Below are 16,855 nucleotides of genomic sequence, written 5' to 3'. Positions count from 1 at the left end.
ATATGCTGTTACGACTTTGCATACGATTGTTGAAGCTGCACGTATTCCACATAATTCAGCACAAGCAGCGGAGTTGATTGCATTAACGAGAGCATGTGTGTTGGCGAAAGGAAAACGAGTGAATGTGTATACTGACAGCCAATATGCATTTGGCGTGGCTCATAGCTTTGGACGTTTGTGGCGTGAACGTGGGTTCCTGACTTCGCATGGGACAAAGATCCAGCATGGACAGTTGGTGAATGAACTTCTTGAATCTCTTACTTTGCCGTTACAAGTAGCGATTGTGAAATGCAGTGCCCATAAGAAAGTTACGGATGATGTTGGTCGCGGAAATGCATTTGCGGATGAAGTTGCGAAAGAAACTGCGAGAAATGTGATGAGTCGAATGTATGTTGCGGGTCCGGGGAGATGGGTTCCAGAGAAGAGTATGTGTGAAGATACGATTGAGAGTGTGAAATCCATTCAAGCTGAAGCTACTGAGAAAGAGTTGAAGAGAATGGAGAGAAAGTAGAGGTAGATTGGATTCGAATGGTTGTTGGACTGATTTGTCTGAGCATCAGAGAAGGTTGTTGCCTAACACGTATGTGCTTCCAGTTGTTACAATGGCTCATGGCATGGCACATATTAGCGTGAAAAGGATTTGCAAGTTGTTGGCTCTGGTTTGGCAGAATGCGGGAATTCCAAAATGTGCAGAGAATTTGGTTAAGAACTGTATGGTGTGCTTGATGTACAATCCTGGTAAAGGAACTCCAACACCAGCTGGTCATTTTGCTCCTCCTACGTATCCGTTCGAGGCTTTTCAGCTAGATTTTATCCACATGGAGAGATGCAACAACTTGAAATATGTTTTAGTTGTTGTTTGCTCCTTTTCTAGATGGGTAGAAGCTTATCCCCTTAAGGACAATACTGCCTTGTCCACAGCGAAAGTTTTGATAAAAGAGTTTTTCCCTAGATTTGGAATGCCGAGAATTATCTGGAGTGACAATGGGAGTGAATTTGTGGGTCAAGTCATGAAGAGAGTGTGTGAAGGACTAGGGATTCGGCAAAAATTCCACGCTGCAAATCACCCCCAATCAGCTGGTTTAGTTGAGTGCTATAATGGCACCTTGAATCTAAAATTAGCCAAAATCCAAGCGAGCACTGGTCTACAGTGGCCAGATGCTTTACCTTTAGCACTTTTGTCCACAAGAATGACTGTGCATTCGAGAATGGGTTTGAGTCCGTACAAAGTGGTCTTTGGACGCCCAGCAAATATTTGGGGTGTGCCAAGACCAACTAGATTCAGTGAGATTGAACACCCTGTGTTGCTTGACTACTTGCGCGAACTGACGAATAAATTGCGTGTTTTACACCAACAGGTTTACGATAGCCTTCCACAAGCTTCTGAGGATCCAGGCCACGCTATTGAACCTGGTTCATGGGTCTTCGTGAGAAATTTTCAGCGGAGCAAGAACGATCAGCCCCGCTGGACGGGACCCTTCCAAGTCCTCTTGTCTACATGATCTGCAGTTCGGGTACAAGGCAAACAAAACTGGATCCACGGCGTGCACTGTAAGCGTGCACCTTTGCCCTTACCGTACGATAAGTGGGTCCAGGAGGGACTTCCAGACTCTGAAACAGACACTGTTCCACGATTTTTGCCATTCAGCGATGCCTGTTTGATTGGTACGAACACTGAAAGAGAAAGTGATGACATTTTGCAAGAAGCAGTGCCTCCTTCGAATAAATTGAACACTATCGAGCCTGAACTCTTATTCAAAGATCAAGAATTGCCTGGAAGAAGCCGCTATAATTTGCGACCAAGAGTCATGGACAAATAAATAAAGACAAATAAAGTTTTTATGATTTTTCTGTTTGCAGGTTAACTCTCCACCGAGGATCTACTCATTTTTGTTTTTCGAACCGCCATCCGGGTTCAGCTGTAGGGTCGCGGTGCCTAAGTCTTTGGAGTGCAAGCCTGAGACACTAGGTCGAGGGTTCTGGTTGGCCTAAGGGAGTTGCCCTGGGTTGACAGAGGCATTCCTTAGCATAGAACACCCTACCATCGCGAGCAGCATATTTAGTTTAGGATGGATTTCTTTGAGTTGAAGAGACCTGCACGAACAATGATTTTTAGAAAGAAGATATGTAAACTCATATCGAAGAAATGTTTTATAATACTGTGTTTATTTTTGCTATGAAGCCTGATGACATTCATAATTGGTTATGTGACATTCTCTTTTAAAGTAACGTTTAATCCCACTGTGCAACCTACACCTACACCTACTATTTCTTCTCATTCTTTTCATCCTTTGCCTGAACATGAGGTAGTTAGACGATTGGAATTTGCCAATAATTCCTTTATCCAACTTTTGCACCACCACCAGTTAGTGATGAACACGACAAACTGTTGGATTTGTGGTCTAATGCCCCATACGACTGATAAGGGTATTCCATACTTAGTTTTGCCCTTTAGTTTAAATGGTTCGATTTGGGCTTACAGAACGATGCTTATTTATGCCCATAGTGTCTATCCTCAACGTTCATCAATAGACAACCCAAAGAATAGTGCAGTTGCTAGAGACATAGTCGACATGGTTAATGGGGACTAATGCCGTTGCTACTATTCCGATAGATGAGAAGCAACCCAATAGTGGTTGGGATATTACTGGATATGGAGTTAGTCTGAGGGTCAACCAGCGAGCGAAAAGTTCTCCACCGATTTGGATAGTGCCCCATCATGGTCGCTATTGTCTGCAGGGTAATGGCAAGAATCCGAGAGCTCAGTTAGGGAAGAGCGTTTGTACTGACACCTATGTATTTACATCCCAGTCTTCCCCAGCATTTTTAGCTGCTAAGGGTACCTACTTTGTTTGCTACGACAAAGCATATACATGGTTGCCCCCTGATTTTTCGGGCACATGTTTTGTTTCTTTCCTGTTGCCTCCCACTTTTACAGCTGCGGCAGATTACCATAAGACGAGAGTTGCTAGAGGTGTCTTTAGCCAAGAAGACACTGCAGGGCAAGAGTTGGGAGATTTCTTTAAGGGTTTTCTGCCGTTCTGGGGACCGATGGCTAACAGCAGGAATATTCGCCAGTTGACGAGAGTGGTTGAGTCCACCATAGTCGAAACTGCCGGTGCCCTTAGTAACTTGACTGCTGAGCTCCAGTCGGATAGACTTATGACACTTCAAAATAGAGTTGCCCTTGATGTTATATTAGCAGATCGAGGTGGAGTTTGTAAACTGATTCAATCGAGCTGCTGCGTTTTCATTCCAGACAACGCTCCGTCAGTTTTCCAGGCCATTTCCAAGCTACATAAGATCTCCGATTCTGTCCATTTGGACAAAGGAGATTGGTCGTTGATGGGATGGTTATGGGGATTGATATCCACTTGGGGTTGGAAGATTTTGATGGTCATTGGGATGGTCTTAGCTATCCTTTTCCTGTTCTGTCTCTGTGTACAGTGTACTCCTGCTGTTTGTGGCCTCTGTGCTACTTCGTGTGCAAGGAGACCTGTCCAGAGAGAGGTACTAAGTAATAGGATGATGCTACAGCAACATATCGATAATCTGATGAATATAGATCCGGATTCAGATTGACATGGGTTTGGGTCTGTTGCCTATGTAAGGGCAAAAGGAGGGTCTGTAGTTCCGTGGCTCATGAGTGAGGTTCGATGATTCCGAACCTGTTCAATAAAGATCGTCGGAAATAGACGATTTTGGTGTCAGCAGACCGCAAATGACAAGTGTAGTGTGTCTGAGTGTTTTCGCATGAATCGATCAATGGGAACACTCAGTATTTAAGGATTTAGTTCAAACCTTCGGGTTCCATTTTGTGTACGGCAGCCATTTTGTATGGTTGCCCTCACATAGGCCGAAGACTGCGGCCGAACGAGTCCTTGAGACACGTATGCCTTAGCTGACTTCTGAATGACCTGGCCGAACTGACTCCTTGCCCAAGGCTGACCTCGCTGAGCCAGTTCCTTGTTAAGCAGCTGGTCTGATAAAGATCAAAGAGTAGGGCACGCCCGAGTTTATGGTACACTGCTCCCACCTTTCTATCTTGCTTCCAATCTGTTTCTGTTCCTTCCTTTACGACATAATCACTGATTTGGGTTGAGGGTTTTATGATGGGTTTGTCCGGCCTGATCGAACAGGAAATCTGGAATTTGCTTGGTCATTTCTGGTGGGCTGGACAATGGAAAGTGGGACTGTCGTCATACGCTACTTTGGAATTGTGACATTGTCATTGGTCAGTTTGTATGAACCCAATGCTAATTTGGAATCTGCCTGAGGCTTGATTTTTTGGCATAAAAGACAATGCTCTGCTCATTGAATTTATGCAGTCTCTAGCGAACCACCCGTGTGTGCTTTGTAGATCTCAGTTCCTGGTTGCAGCCAATAAACTTTGGTCTTTGACATCATCAAGAAGTATCCTGTATCTCTGTTTGCCATGACAGGGGAACTCGAAGGCATCGGGCGTTCTCCCTGACGCCGCTGGGTTCTAAAACCAGGTCCTTCACATCGCACTCAACCGGGTGGGGGTAGCAGCAGACAGTGTCCCTTGCGGTCTCCGACGGTCCATACTCACATCCATCACATCATTCCAATCTCCTCCCAGCACTGCCAGGGACTCCGGGATTTCCGCCCACACCGCAAACAACCTCTCGGCCAGGGACCACTGCAACGGGGGAGGGGCATATATACTCCCAAACACTACAGAATCCGTACCCACCATTCCCTTCACAAAGACGTACCGACCCTGCGGGTCTATCCACTGTCGCTCATGAACGTAAGCCAACCTGCGATGGACCAAGTTGGCGACCCCCCTGGAGCCCCTAGAAAACCCAGCATGAAAAACCTGTTGGTAGCCAAATCGTTGCAGACTAAGCACTTTCGTCCCCATCATGTGCGTTTCTTGCAGCAGTAAGACATCCGCTGCTTCCCTCTTCCCCCATCGCAGAATTGCCCCCCTCTTAATTTTATCCAACATCCCCCTAACATTCCAACTCAGTATGTGCATGGACGCCCTGGGGAGCCCCGGAGTTGATGTATCCCAGGGGACACAAAACAAAAGCACCAAGCAACAGGCCCGGGTACGCACCACAGTCATTAGCGAGGCATTAGAAATCACATGCACCCCCCACCAACCCCCCCTGACCCTCCCACCCACACCCCCCAGGACATCCCCCTCAACTCCCTGTCCCTTTTCCCCTGCCATCCACCCCTATACCTCATAGAAGACTGAAGTATTTGTCGCGGCATGGGCAACCTCGGGCCCAAAACAGAGCACCCAAGGCCAACCACACCAATGGATCCCAACTACCCACTCAACCAAGAAGAACCCCCCCGCCAACTCCCACCGGTGTAGGAGACAAGAAGCCCCTGTATACAAGCTCCCCGAACCCTACCCCGCAGCCCGACACAATCACAAGTATACAGAGCGAACAGTCTCTATACACTCAGTCCTCAACTGTCTGATCAGCAAAGCACAGCCATCTGACCCCTCCCAGCGGAAGCCCACAATACCAGCAGACAAACTCGCCCCCGATGTCCTTCAATGATCCTTTCCGGATAGGTCAGAGTCAGCAGGCGCCCGTCCTGTTTTCCACTGCGAGAAGAGGAGCGCTTCCGTGACCTAGATCTCCTGTTCCTCTTGCTCCGGACACTCTGGTCACCCCGCTCCTGTGATGAGCCCCTCGACTGACCCGGGTCCAAGCCCGGTTGGGCATGCGGCCGGACCCTCACCGTCTCATCTGTCCATTTGAAGACCTCCTCTGGGGTATCAAAGAAGTGGGTCCGTGACTGGAATACCACCCGTAGGCGGGCCGGATAAAGTAGGGAATACTGGATCTTCAGTCCTCGTAGTTTCGCCTTGGCAGCTATGAATGAGTGTCGTTGTTGTTGTACCATTCTAGTATAGTCCGGAAAGATCATGATCTTCTGGTTCTCGAACATAAGAGAGTCCTTTGCCCTCGCCTCTCGTAAGATAGTGTCTCCGTCATGGAAGTTTGGAATCTTAGCTATCACCGGCCGGGGCCGCTCCCCGACAGGCGGCTTCTGCGTCAGGGCTCTATGTGCACGCTCTATTACAAAACAACGCGACAGAACATCCGGAGGGAGCCAGCTCTCCAGCCACTGGGACAAGAAGTGTTCCATATTCCCCTTCTCGCATCCTTCGGGAAAACCCACAAAGCGAAGGTTATTCCTGCGCGCCCGCCCTTCGGCATCCTCCACTCCGAGCGCAAGGCCTTTTTGAATGTTTTCCATCGCAGCCACTTTCTTCTTTTACGGTCCCCACATCGTCCTCCACACTCGATATTCTGGATTCCGCCTCCGTGATGCAAGTCACTGCATTGCGCAGGTCCTGACGCAGCAGGGTCACATCGGCCCAACCGCTCCTATTTTGGTGTCCAACATGTCCCTGGATTGAGGGATCGCCGCCATGAGCGCTGTGTTGTCCGGCCCCGCCCCCTGGCCACCTCCAGATGCCCCGGGACCCCCATTCGGCCCGGTGAATTTATCGACGGGCCCCTGCTTGGCAGGCCCACTGCCCCCTCCGCCTCTGGTCATGTTTGAAGTGCACTGGGAGGCTGCCCTCTTCAGTCCGTTTGCAAGACGCCTTAGCTCAGATTCCCCGCGCCACCGATATTGACAGGGGCTACTCCACACTATAGTCTCTCCTGCCCCCAGGTACACAGCTCCTCCACATCATCGTCCTCCGTTGTTCAGGGACACCCCAGGCCCCTATGCAGCTCTGCCCTCCTGTCCAAAGAATGTAGCGTGGTCCCGGCAGGGCTGTGTCTCCTCGCTCTATGACCCACTGGTCAGGATGCTGCCCCTTCCCAGAAACACCACTGCTCCAGCAGGGGGACTTCCCTAGGGCACTCCCAGGTTGCCCGGATCAGCCAGACCCCCGCACGCCGTCACCACACCACCGCCCCTGTCAATTGTCGAGGTGTGTGTGCGGTCGCGTTGGGCCCTACAAGGGGCCTCGTGGTTCCACTCCAGACCCCTCAGCGACCGGCCACAGGCTTAAGACTGCAGGGCCCCCTTCACTCCACTGCCCAATCGTCTGGGGTAGTCCTCGGGCACACCAGCTGTGGGCCGCGGCCCCCAACCCCTCCTCCACACATACGGGGGGCCCCGGGTAACACTCACTTCTCTCTCCTCGCCGCCGCCACCACTGTTTCCGGACACCTCAGGGCTCGGGCGCTACACCTGCGGGAGCCTCAAGCCATCCACCGGTCAGGGGTCCGAAGGAGTCAGCAGCGCTATGCCAGGCACACTGGGCAGGGCCGCGCCCCGGGGACCACAGCGCGGCCGGTCTCTCCGCCTCGCCGCCCAGGCCACCGCCGGGCACCACCACTAGCAGCCAGGGACCTCCAAACTCGAGGCCCCGGTCTCCGGATCTCAGTGCAGGCCGCAGCCCTCCTCCGATGCATCCGCTGCGCGGGCCGCAACACCTGCAATAGAGGGCACTGCTGGGCTCTTACTTTCTGCTCCACCGCCGATCAGGGGCCCAGTGCCAGGACCAAAAGTCGGGGCAGCAGGCCCGCTCCAGGATCTCCCGTCTGGGAGTCGCCAAAATCGAGGCCCCGGCTGTGCTAGCCGGGACAAGGCCGCAGACCGCCGCCGCTGCTATCACCACTCCAGGGGGCCTGGGAGCTCCACACGCTGCTCCGGAAGGCACCCCCCGCTGTTCGCCACCGTGTCTACTCGTGCGGGCTGCAGATCAGTTCCGGGAGCCAGGATAAATGGTCGGATTAATGTCGGGCCGGTGGGAGCTCTAGAAGGCTGCGTCCACCATCTTCGCCCGCGAAGCCACGCCTCCTCTCATAATGTTTCAGGAACCATTCACCAATTAAGGCTGTGGTCTTAGCTTGTATTTTAGTGATTGGGTCAGTTAGTTGGTCAATTCTGTTGCAAGCCTGTTATTCTTTAGTTTGCCATGCCAGAAGTTTCCCTGTATACTCGCTATCTTCGTACATCCTCTGGGCGTAGCAGTTAAAATGGGTTTCGCCCAGGACATAATAAAACTCCCTCATCTTACTCCTAGCCTCGGATAGTTTTTTACTAGAATGTATTGTTCTGGCCCTGTAGTGTACTTGGGTTGCCTCTATAAGATCTGTTTGTAGTCTGCTCTTCTCTTCTTTTCTTGCTTTATGTTTTGGTATATCTTTAGATGTGATAAACCCCCGTAGAGTGGCCTTGAATGCATCCCAAGTCGTGTTTAATGGGGCTGTACCTCTATTGCGTGTGAAGAACTCCTCAATGAATTCTTCAATTTCTGTGCACCATTGAGGATCTAAAAGGTTAGTTTTGTTAAAAAAACATTGTTTTATAGTGCTTATGTCTTGTGGTCCCAGAATTACCTCCATGGAGACTGCCGCATGATCTGAAAAAGCGTTTGGTAGATGGACGTAATTACATAGCTTTAACTCATGGGAGGTTAAAAAAAATCCAATCTTGAGGCGGAGTTATACTTTGCCGAGAAACATGAATATTCTCTTTTGAGTGGATTGTTAACTCGCCAATGATCCATGATATCAAGGTCCAATTTGCAACTTTGGATCGCCAAGACAGAATGGGGTTTATTCTGGCGGCGATCTTTTTTAGACGAGTCCAATACAGTATTTTGCCAAAGATTAAAGTCACCTCCCCATACTATTAACCCGGAAGTCCGGTTATAGTGTTTTTTAACTGTAGGATTGGCTGAAAGTCGTCTAAAATGGGAGCATATAATGTAGCAAGGATTATATAGCGCAAACTTGACCTGAATTGGGTATCAGAGCGCTTTACATAGCACCAGATGCGTTACATGAGGACATATTCATATTTTTTTGTTAGGCAAGGGGAGATTAAGTGATTGCCCAGAATCACAGGATGTTCAGTGTCGTTGAGGAAACTCGAACCCACTTCCCCAGATTTGATGACAACAACCCTAGCCAGTAGGCCAACTCCTCTGCCATAATTAATAATAATTAATTGCTTAGTCTTCACTTTTGGGGTAATTCATCTATTTACATTATCAGATATTCAATACATAATTTTTAACAGGGTGAACAGTTGGAAAAATTGTTATGTGGGAAACAAACCCGCAAATTAGCATTAAAAAGACAAAACAAGGGAGTGCTGTTGATGGCGTCTCAATAGAATAATTAATGAGTTACCTTTTGGAGGGTCCTTAACCACATTATACAAATATAATATGCTGTTGGCCTACATTTTAACAATAACATATTTTACAATTAACCAAGACGATGCGGTTATCAACAAGTCAAATTATTTTAAAGTGAAGGCGCTAGAACAAATACCTAAAGCGAACTAAAAATCCATTACAGTTCATGTTTTGAGTGCAATCTTGACCAATAAGAATTCCCACAAGAACTTGTAATTGCATTCAGGAAACACCGAAGCAGATGATGCACAAAGATGAACGTAGAAAAAGACTCTGGGCATCAAATGGGAAAGTTATATCAATGTGCAGTATAATGGGATCACCTTCAGCCCGGGAAAGGTTGAGAATGTCTTACATTGCATTGTTCACCTTGGTATACTCTTTCCTTCTGATAATGTTGTTCACCTGTTCTTGCTCCAGTGAACACGTTGCATACTTCTTCTATACAGTATCGCGATAAAGACTATTGAAAAAAAAGATACATGAAAGAGAAGGTATTGTATCAATTGTACATAAAAATACACCCATGGCTGTTGACTGTAAAAAAGAAGATTCTGAAACGAGGGTCTTCCCTCTCCTGAACAAATCATTTAAGTGAGAAGCTGAAAGATGTACTGTGGTGCCGCACACAGAAAGACATGGGAAGAATGATAACAAGTATTCTTTTCTTGTTGCATTCATTGAAGAGGAGCGTCAACCGACTGAGCGCACCCTCAAAAAAGTTGGCATCTACACATATCAAGCTGAGAATTAAATTAAGTTAAATTAAAATACATTAAATTGAATACAAAAACGCTGCAAAAATGTCATTAAGTTTCTCAAAGGAGTAACACAAATGAAATAAAAGTGTCAATCTGCGCAAGGAACAACTTCGAAAAGAATGTTCATGAACAATGTAAATGCATTTCATAAATAACATTTAAACTAGAAATGTGGGTCAAAATACCAGAGCTTACACAATTTCTCTTTTTAATGTATTTTGCGAAAACCTTTTATTTTGAAATGGACAAAAAAGGAACATTTAAGTTTAATATAAGTGATGGGGCCTATTCACTAACTGCATTATGTAGTACATTTTGTAAAACTACAAAACATGTTACAAAATACGAGTCACAAACCTACATGCAGGGTCCGCCTCTGCCTCTCGTTATCATTTTCTGTGCCCTCTTAGTAGTCTCTGCTCATGTAAGTATTCGTTTTATTATGAAATGTAGGAGGGACTGGGGGAGTGTAATGGACTGGTTACCTGCAACCACACCAAGGTATATTGATCAGGTACAAATCAATAAGGACACCTAGTAAGGAGCAGCACGCACAGCTAATACAGTATAAATGTAATGGAAACAATAGGAAAACAGTCACATATATTGGCAATGCTGGGTAAATAATAGCAAGACAGTTAGGGGCAGATTTACAAGCCCCTTGCTCCACTTTCACGCCGCCGTTGCGTCACTTTTGTGACGAAGCGACGGCGCAAAGCCTGCGCCAGGATGTGGGGTATTTACAACGTGACGCATCTGGGAGGTGCATCATGTTGTAAAGCCCTGCGCCACATGTGGGCATTCACTTTTAAGGCCATGCTGCGTCAAAACCCTGCGCCTGCTTGAAGCAGGCATAAGGATTGACGCAGCATGTTGCGATAGGTCACCCCCGAGCCTTGCTGGAGCTGCATCACGCTTGTGACGCAACTCCAGTAAAGCGCCCCCTTTCCGACGTGGGATACGTCACGCATCTGTCCATCTGTGCGCCACGGTGCACCGGATTGTAAATGCGGCAAATCAGTGGTGGCGCACAGGTGGGCAGATGCATCGCAACTCTTCTGGCGCATTTCTGCTAATTAGTAAATCTGCCTCTTAATATATATTGGCATTGCTGGCTTTAATCAGTTAACGTGCAGTAAGTCAAAACATAATAATAATTCAGCAAATTTCAATAAAGTAGGAGAAAAGGCCACACGTCACTGGCTGACTTTGCTTTGGCAGCTTGCGCCAGAAATCCCGCTACAAATACTCCTGGGAAATGGCGCTGAGGGACAGTAGCTGTAGGTAACAGCAAATCTGCATGTATTCCACCTGTGAGCTTCTCTTAGTGTACGGCATCCCCCCTTTTAATAGTCTAAAAGCTGGTTTACACAATATTACGTTCCTTTCATTTGCCAGCTGTTTTCGTGTACTATCAGTGTTTTTCCCTTGACTCAGTATCCTTCCGACTACCTTTGTACCACCAGCTGAATCTCTATCTCACTGGTAACTCGACTAACCAATCATCCTCCCAAGACCTTCAGGGAGTGATGAATATGGAAGATTGAGTAGGGGCCAAGAGAGGGTCAGGGAGGAGTTTAGGGAGGTACATCTCCCCACCGACAAAAGAGTAACTTATTTATAAATTGCACTTCAAAAGTTACTGCAGCAAAAAAGGAATCCAAAACGGTGGTAAAGTAACCCAGCTCAGAACTGAAGTAAGTTCAGAAATATATATGGACAACCACTGCTACTGCAGCGCCCTTGAAGAGAAATCAATGTAGTTAGGGACATACAAATTAACTCCATATGAAATGATGTTACATTAAAATTAATTAATGTAAATAGTTAAAATATAAATAAATATAGATTACTGTTAAAAGAAGTATGAAGATCTGGTAGATATTTTTTTCAAATATTAAATATTTGAATAACCTTTTTCCCCATTTTAAAATTAACGAAACACAATTTATTATATATATATACGTTTCTTTTACATTTTTCATCAATTTTAATAATTATTAATGCATGATACATTATTATAAATGTGTTTCTTAAGGTGTGTTTTTTTTCATTTCAACTTGAGAAAACGTTTTTCAATTTGCAACACTTACAATAATTAAATATTTAAGACTACATTAATTTAATAGCATTGTTGCATTTTTTACAGTAGTTGTACATTTAAAATAAATATATAAAAGTGGCTTATTGAAATGTATCCAAAGAATATTTGTGGAAACATTTTAGTAGTAATTTGAACCGATTTAATGTACCCTTTGCTTTAACCATAGAGAGATTTTGAAGACAAGTCAGAGCTCTCCATATGGTAAGTTTAAGGAAAATTCAAAAAGTCTATGAGAATTTTAGAAATATTTATAAAATAATCGTATGTTAAATGCTATTGGTAAATATGTTTATATCTTTGTTTTAAATGTAGAACTAAAATAAAATATATATAGACACTGCAGCTAAAATGCTTTTTATTCTCTGAACCTGGGAAATGTGTGATTGTACAGCTTAGCTATTGTTCCTTACAACCAAATATGTGTTATCTATACTAGAAGGACTGTAACACTTGCAGCACACCAGGAAATGAGTTGAGGGATTGTTCTGAACTCAACCACCAATCACCAAATGAAACTCATTTCCACAACAGCCAATCCAGCCAGGCTGACCTCATAAGAAAGGAACTCCCAAACCAAATCTCTTTTTCTGTGTTGTTGAATATCTTGCACGTTTTCCCCTTATTTTGAGGAGAAATTATTTGAGGAGTAAGAGCGAGGGTATACAAGCAAAGTATCCACATCTTTGGTGAGTCAAGTGAATCTGCATTTACAAGATACCACTTCCCACCAGATGTGATTCCAGACGTGGGTGCTAACTGGGAGCAGGAGCCGGATTCACCTATAGCCCACTCCCAGGCTATCCCAACCTATCTCAAAATACTGGCTGCACTCCATTTCATGCCCACTGGATTTTTCATCTGTCAACATTGGCATTTGACAGGCATGCCATTTTCGATGCAAGCATCAGGTACTGAGATTCATCAACAGATGAGTGCGCCAGTTTATCGCCATTCCACACTCACTAGTAGAAAGGCAAAGAGTGGCAAGGTAATTTTGTGATTTTGCCTGCTTCCCTCATGTGCTAGGTGCCATTAACTGAACCCACAAGGAACTTTAGACACCTCGTCACGCAGTACACCTTTTTGCAAAGGACAGTGATGGCACTCCATCAACCTGCTGGCTATCTGAAATGCCATGGCTGCTTCATTGATACCTTGCTATTTGATCTGCATAGAGGTTTTGGCCGTTACAAAATCCCATCTGGTCCTGTGTGCTACACATTGTGCAACTGCTACTTATTGTGGTGACTGGAGTGCATCAAGCAAATCCATGACATATTTTCCATTTATTATGAGGGAACCAGAGGAAGTCAAGAAACCTCTATGGGGCCACAACTGTCTGAAATCATAGACTATGGCAACACCGTACTGACTATTAGTGTAAATGGTGGCACTTAGAATGTTGAAAATGCAAAATGCTCTGATAAGAGCGATCAGTTCAGTCACCTGCGCGAACACTACATTGCATCCACAACACCTTCTAAGGTATTCAGAAGCTGCTTTCAGAACTCCTTGTCTAGCTCTTAGCCAAGAGTCATTCACAAACAAAATTAAAGCAGGGGAGGTCTTGAATGTCCAGTCTTGGTTTGGTACACAATTCCGCAACATCTACACAGTCATGGGTAACACAATCATCATCTGCATCGTTTTCTGGAAGTGACCAAGGAGTAGCAGGATTCAGTGTAGTGTAGAATTTTAAAGATGCATTCTCTGCTGCTAGAATCACTTGTTCATTTTTAGTGAGGCTGCTGTTTGTCATGTGCTGTTTTCGAGTATGGGTCAGCAAGATATCAACTGAATGGTAAACCATTATAAGAAGGAAGTAGGTCATAACAGTACCCTCACAATGTTGGATACTGACACCAACTGCAGCTACTGCTTTGAGGAGTCCAGGCAGCATGTGGCTACTGGATCAAGTGTAGCAGAGAAAAAGGCCACTGCCCGTTTGGCTTTCCCATGGCTCTGTGTTAAAACAGAGACCGCACACTGGTCATGCTTGTGACAGTGCTACTTAAAACCCTTCTCATAATTAGGTATTCTTAGGGCTGGTGCACAAGACTGTTTCTCTCTCAGCTCCAGGAAGGCACTCATACATTTGGTTTCCCAGGGTTGCGGATCAGACACATCATTGTGTCTATGTAGAGGCTTTGCCACTAGTGAAAAGTTGGAAATTCACTGATCACAGTAGCCTACAATTCCCAGGAACAACCTGACTTCTCTCAGTATTGTAAGGGGGTTCGTTCTCAGGATTGTGGATATTCATTCTTGGGCCACTTTCCTAGCTCCTTTCTCAATGTGATGTCCCAGATACAAAACTTGCCTCTGACATTTCTGTATTTTTTCAGGGGGCACTTTGTGTCAGTTCTCATCCAAGTGGTTCAGTAGAGTATTTGTACCTTGCTGGCATGTGTTGGACTTGGCCCTTCTGGCAGGTTCACCCCTAGACTTTTTGCTTGTAATGGTGACCTGGTGATGGTGATTTTTGGGTTCTGCGCACTTTCACTGTGTCCCAGTGGAAAGTGCGTGCGCACTCTGAGTGCATGTGATGAGATAGGCCTGCCCTCCCATAGGAATGCATGGTGAAATGTATGTGTCCCTGGTAGTTCCTGATGCGTGGGGTGTACAGGTTCGAATTTGATATGTGCGCACTCGTGAGAGTGAATGCTTCGCAATGGTGTATGTGGCATGATTGTGTCTTGTGTACAAATGCCACTTCTAGGAGTTGGCATATTAGTGTAAAATATGCCTGGCGTGTGATTGGCTGGAGCTGGCTGGTGAGCCTGGCTCCAGGAAGGCTGGATGGGTCTGCCCGGTGGTGAGTGGGAGATTAGCATGCTGATGGCTGTGGAGGAGTGTACCTGTGTCCTGAAGAGGCTGGGTTTTCCCCAGACAATGCTGGCTCCGCCCTCTGTGGTGCGACTGATGATCCTAGCCCTGCCAGTGAATAGGGTGAGGTGATGAGCACATCAAGGGTGCTCCAAACCAGCTGCGACTGGTTTCTCCCCCACCCTGCACCTACAGACAAAGGATTAGTAGTATAAGAAGAGGCTGTGTCCCCTTACAATTTGTTCTCTTCCAGGATCCTGCCTGAGGGGGCTGCTGCTGTTGCTGGGCCAGAGGACCGCCACTTCGGCTGTCTCCCTGCCTGGAGACCCAGTGAGCTGGCTCTGGGCCCAGCCTTGCCCCCCCTGCCTTGCTGCATTCCAAGGACTTCCTCTGGACTTGTGCTGTCCTCTAGCGCTGGGAGCGCTGGAATTGCCTCCTAGCGCTTGGAAGTGCTTTATTTCCTGCCCTAGCGCCTGGAAGCGCTTTTATTTGACTTACAGCGCTTGGGAGCGCTGTATTTCTCTGCCGGTACCCACCCGGCATTTGGCCGCTTAATTGCCGCCCTCGAGGGATTACCCGGCGTGGGGATCCCCCTGTCTTGCCCATTTGCGGCCCGGGAGCTCACCCCGCTTATTTGCCGCTTATTGCCGATTTTAGAGTCCCCTGGCAGGTGCCCACCCTGCCAGGGACATTGCCGCCCCAAGTGAGTGCCCACCTCGAGATCCCCGCCGCAGCCCGGGAAAACCGATCATCGCCACCCGGCCCGCGACCAGGATGTCAGGCAGGCCGGGGGCGGGCTTACGGACAACCGGAACCGGAAGAAGAAGGGCAGGAGCCTACCCCGCCTCCCAGGGAAGAGCCGCGGCGCGAGAAACAGAGTGGTGGCTGCAGGTGCAGGCGGGCCTCCGGTGCCTTGTTCTCAGAGCGGCCCCAGTTGGCAGAGGGCCGCTCCAACGCTTCAGGGCTTTTCCTTCGAGCCCACGAGGGGCCCCGGGGGCCGTATATTTACAAGCCTGCGAGGCTCGAGGCACCACTGGTTAGGAGACCCCCGAGAGGCTCAGGCGCCACATTTGTTTTAGAGCCAGAGAGGCTCCTGAGTGCCCTCATTGTTGTGTTCTTGAGCCCTGGGAGAGGCTCAGCAGCGCCCCATGTGTTGCAGGAGCCCAGAAAGGCTCAAGGGGCATTCATTGATTTCGAGTCCCCAGAGGGGGACTCCAACATTGGTGCCACATTTGCTAGAGCCCAGAGGGGCTCAGGGGGACATTTTATTTCTTTAGAGCCTGCTAGGCTCCCACATCGTTTTTGCGCTATTGTTCCTTCTAGGAACCCAAAGGAGACTTACAGCTGCCCAGCACTTTGTGGGCAGCTGCCACGTTTAGGCCCCCTGACTTTGGGACACAGGGCGTCCTAGCCCTAGAGAGGCCGGTTGGCCTAGGGACAGTCACAGGTGGTGACAAATGTGATTTTGCGCAATTGTGTTTTTCTTCCCTGCACCTCTGAATGTGTTTTTATGCGTCATGTGCCTTGCTCTTACACCGCTGAATGTATTTTATGCATCATGTGTTATTTGCACCTCTGAATGTGTTTAGGCGTCATGTGTTTTCTCCCTTACACCTCTGAATGTATGTTATGCATCATGTGTTATGTGTTTACACCCCTACAGGTATTGTGATACTTAGGTGGTTTTTCTCCTAGTACAGGTGGTGCTAGTGAGGTCCTGGTTACCAGTAGTTACTGGTTGTGTGCTAAAGTGATTTTACATTTTATATTCTATGTTCTAAGTGCTAATTCTACTTAGTGCTAAGTTCTAAAAGTGCTGATTCCTGACAGTGGTCCAGGTGGCCCTGTCTTGTACATATCCCCTGTAAATTCTGCCCGTGCCTGTTGGCACATTGTAAAGTGTGTGTTTTTATCTAATGTGTTTTGGTGTAATACAAAGGCTATTTTTATATATAAACTTGTGAGGAGTTTCCTTTGTGGTGGGCCTTGGGTGTTGTTGCT

Source organism: Lissotriton vulgaris, chromosome 10 (assembly GCF_964263255.1).
Source record: "Lissotriton vulgaris chromosome 10, aLisVul1.2, whole genome shotgun sequence".
Lineage (NCBI taxonomy): Eukaryota > Metazoa > Chordata > Amphibia > Caudata > Salamandridae > Lissotriton > Lissotriton vulgaris.
Note: the sequence above shows the minus strand (reverse complement) of the source record.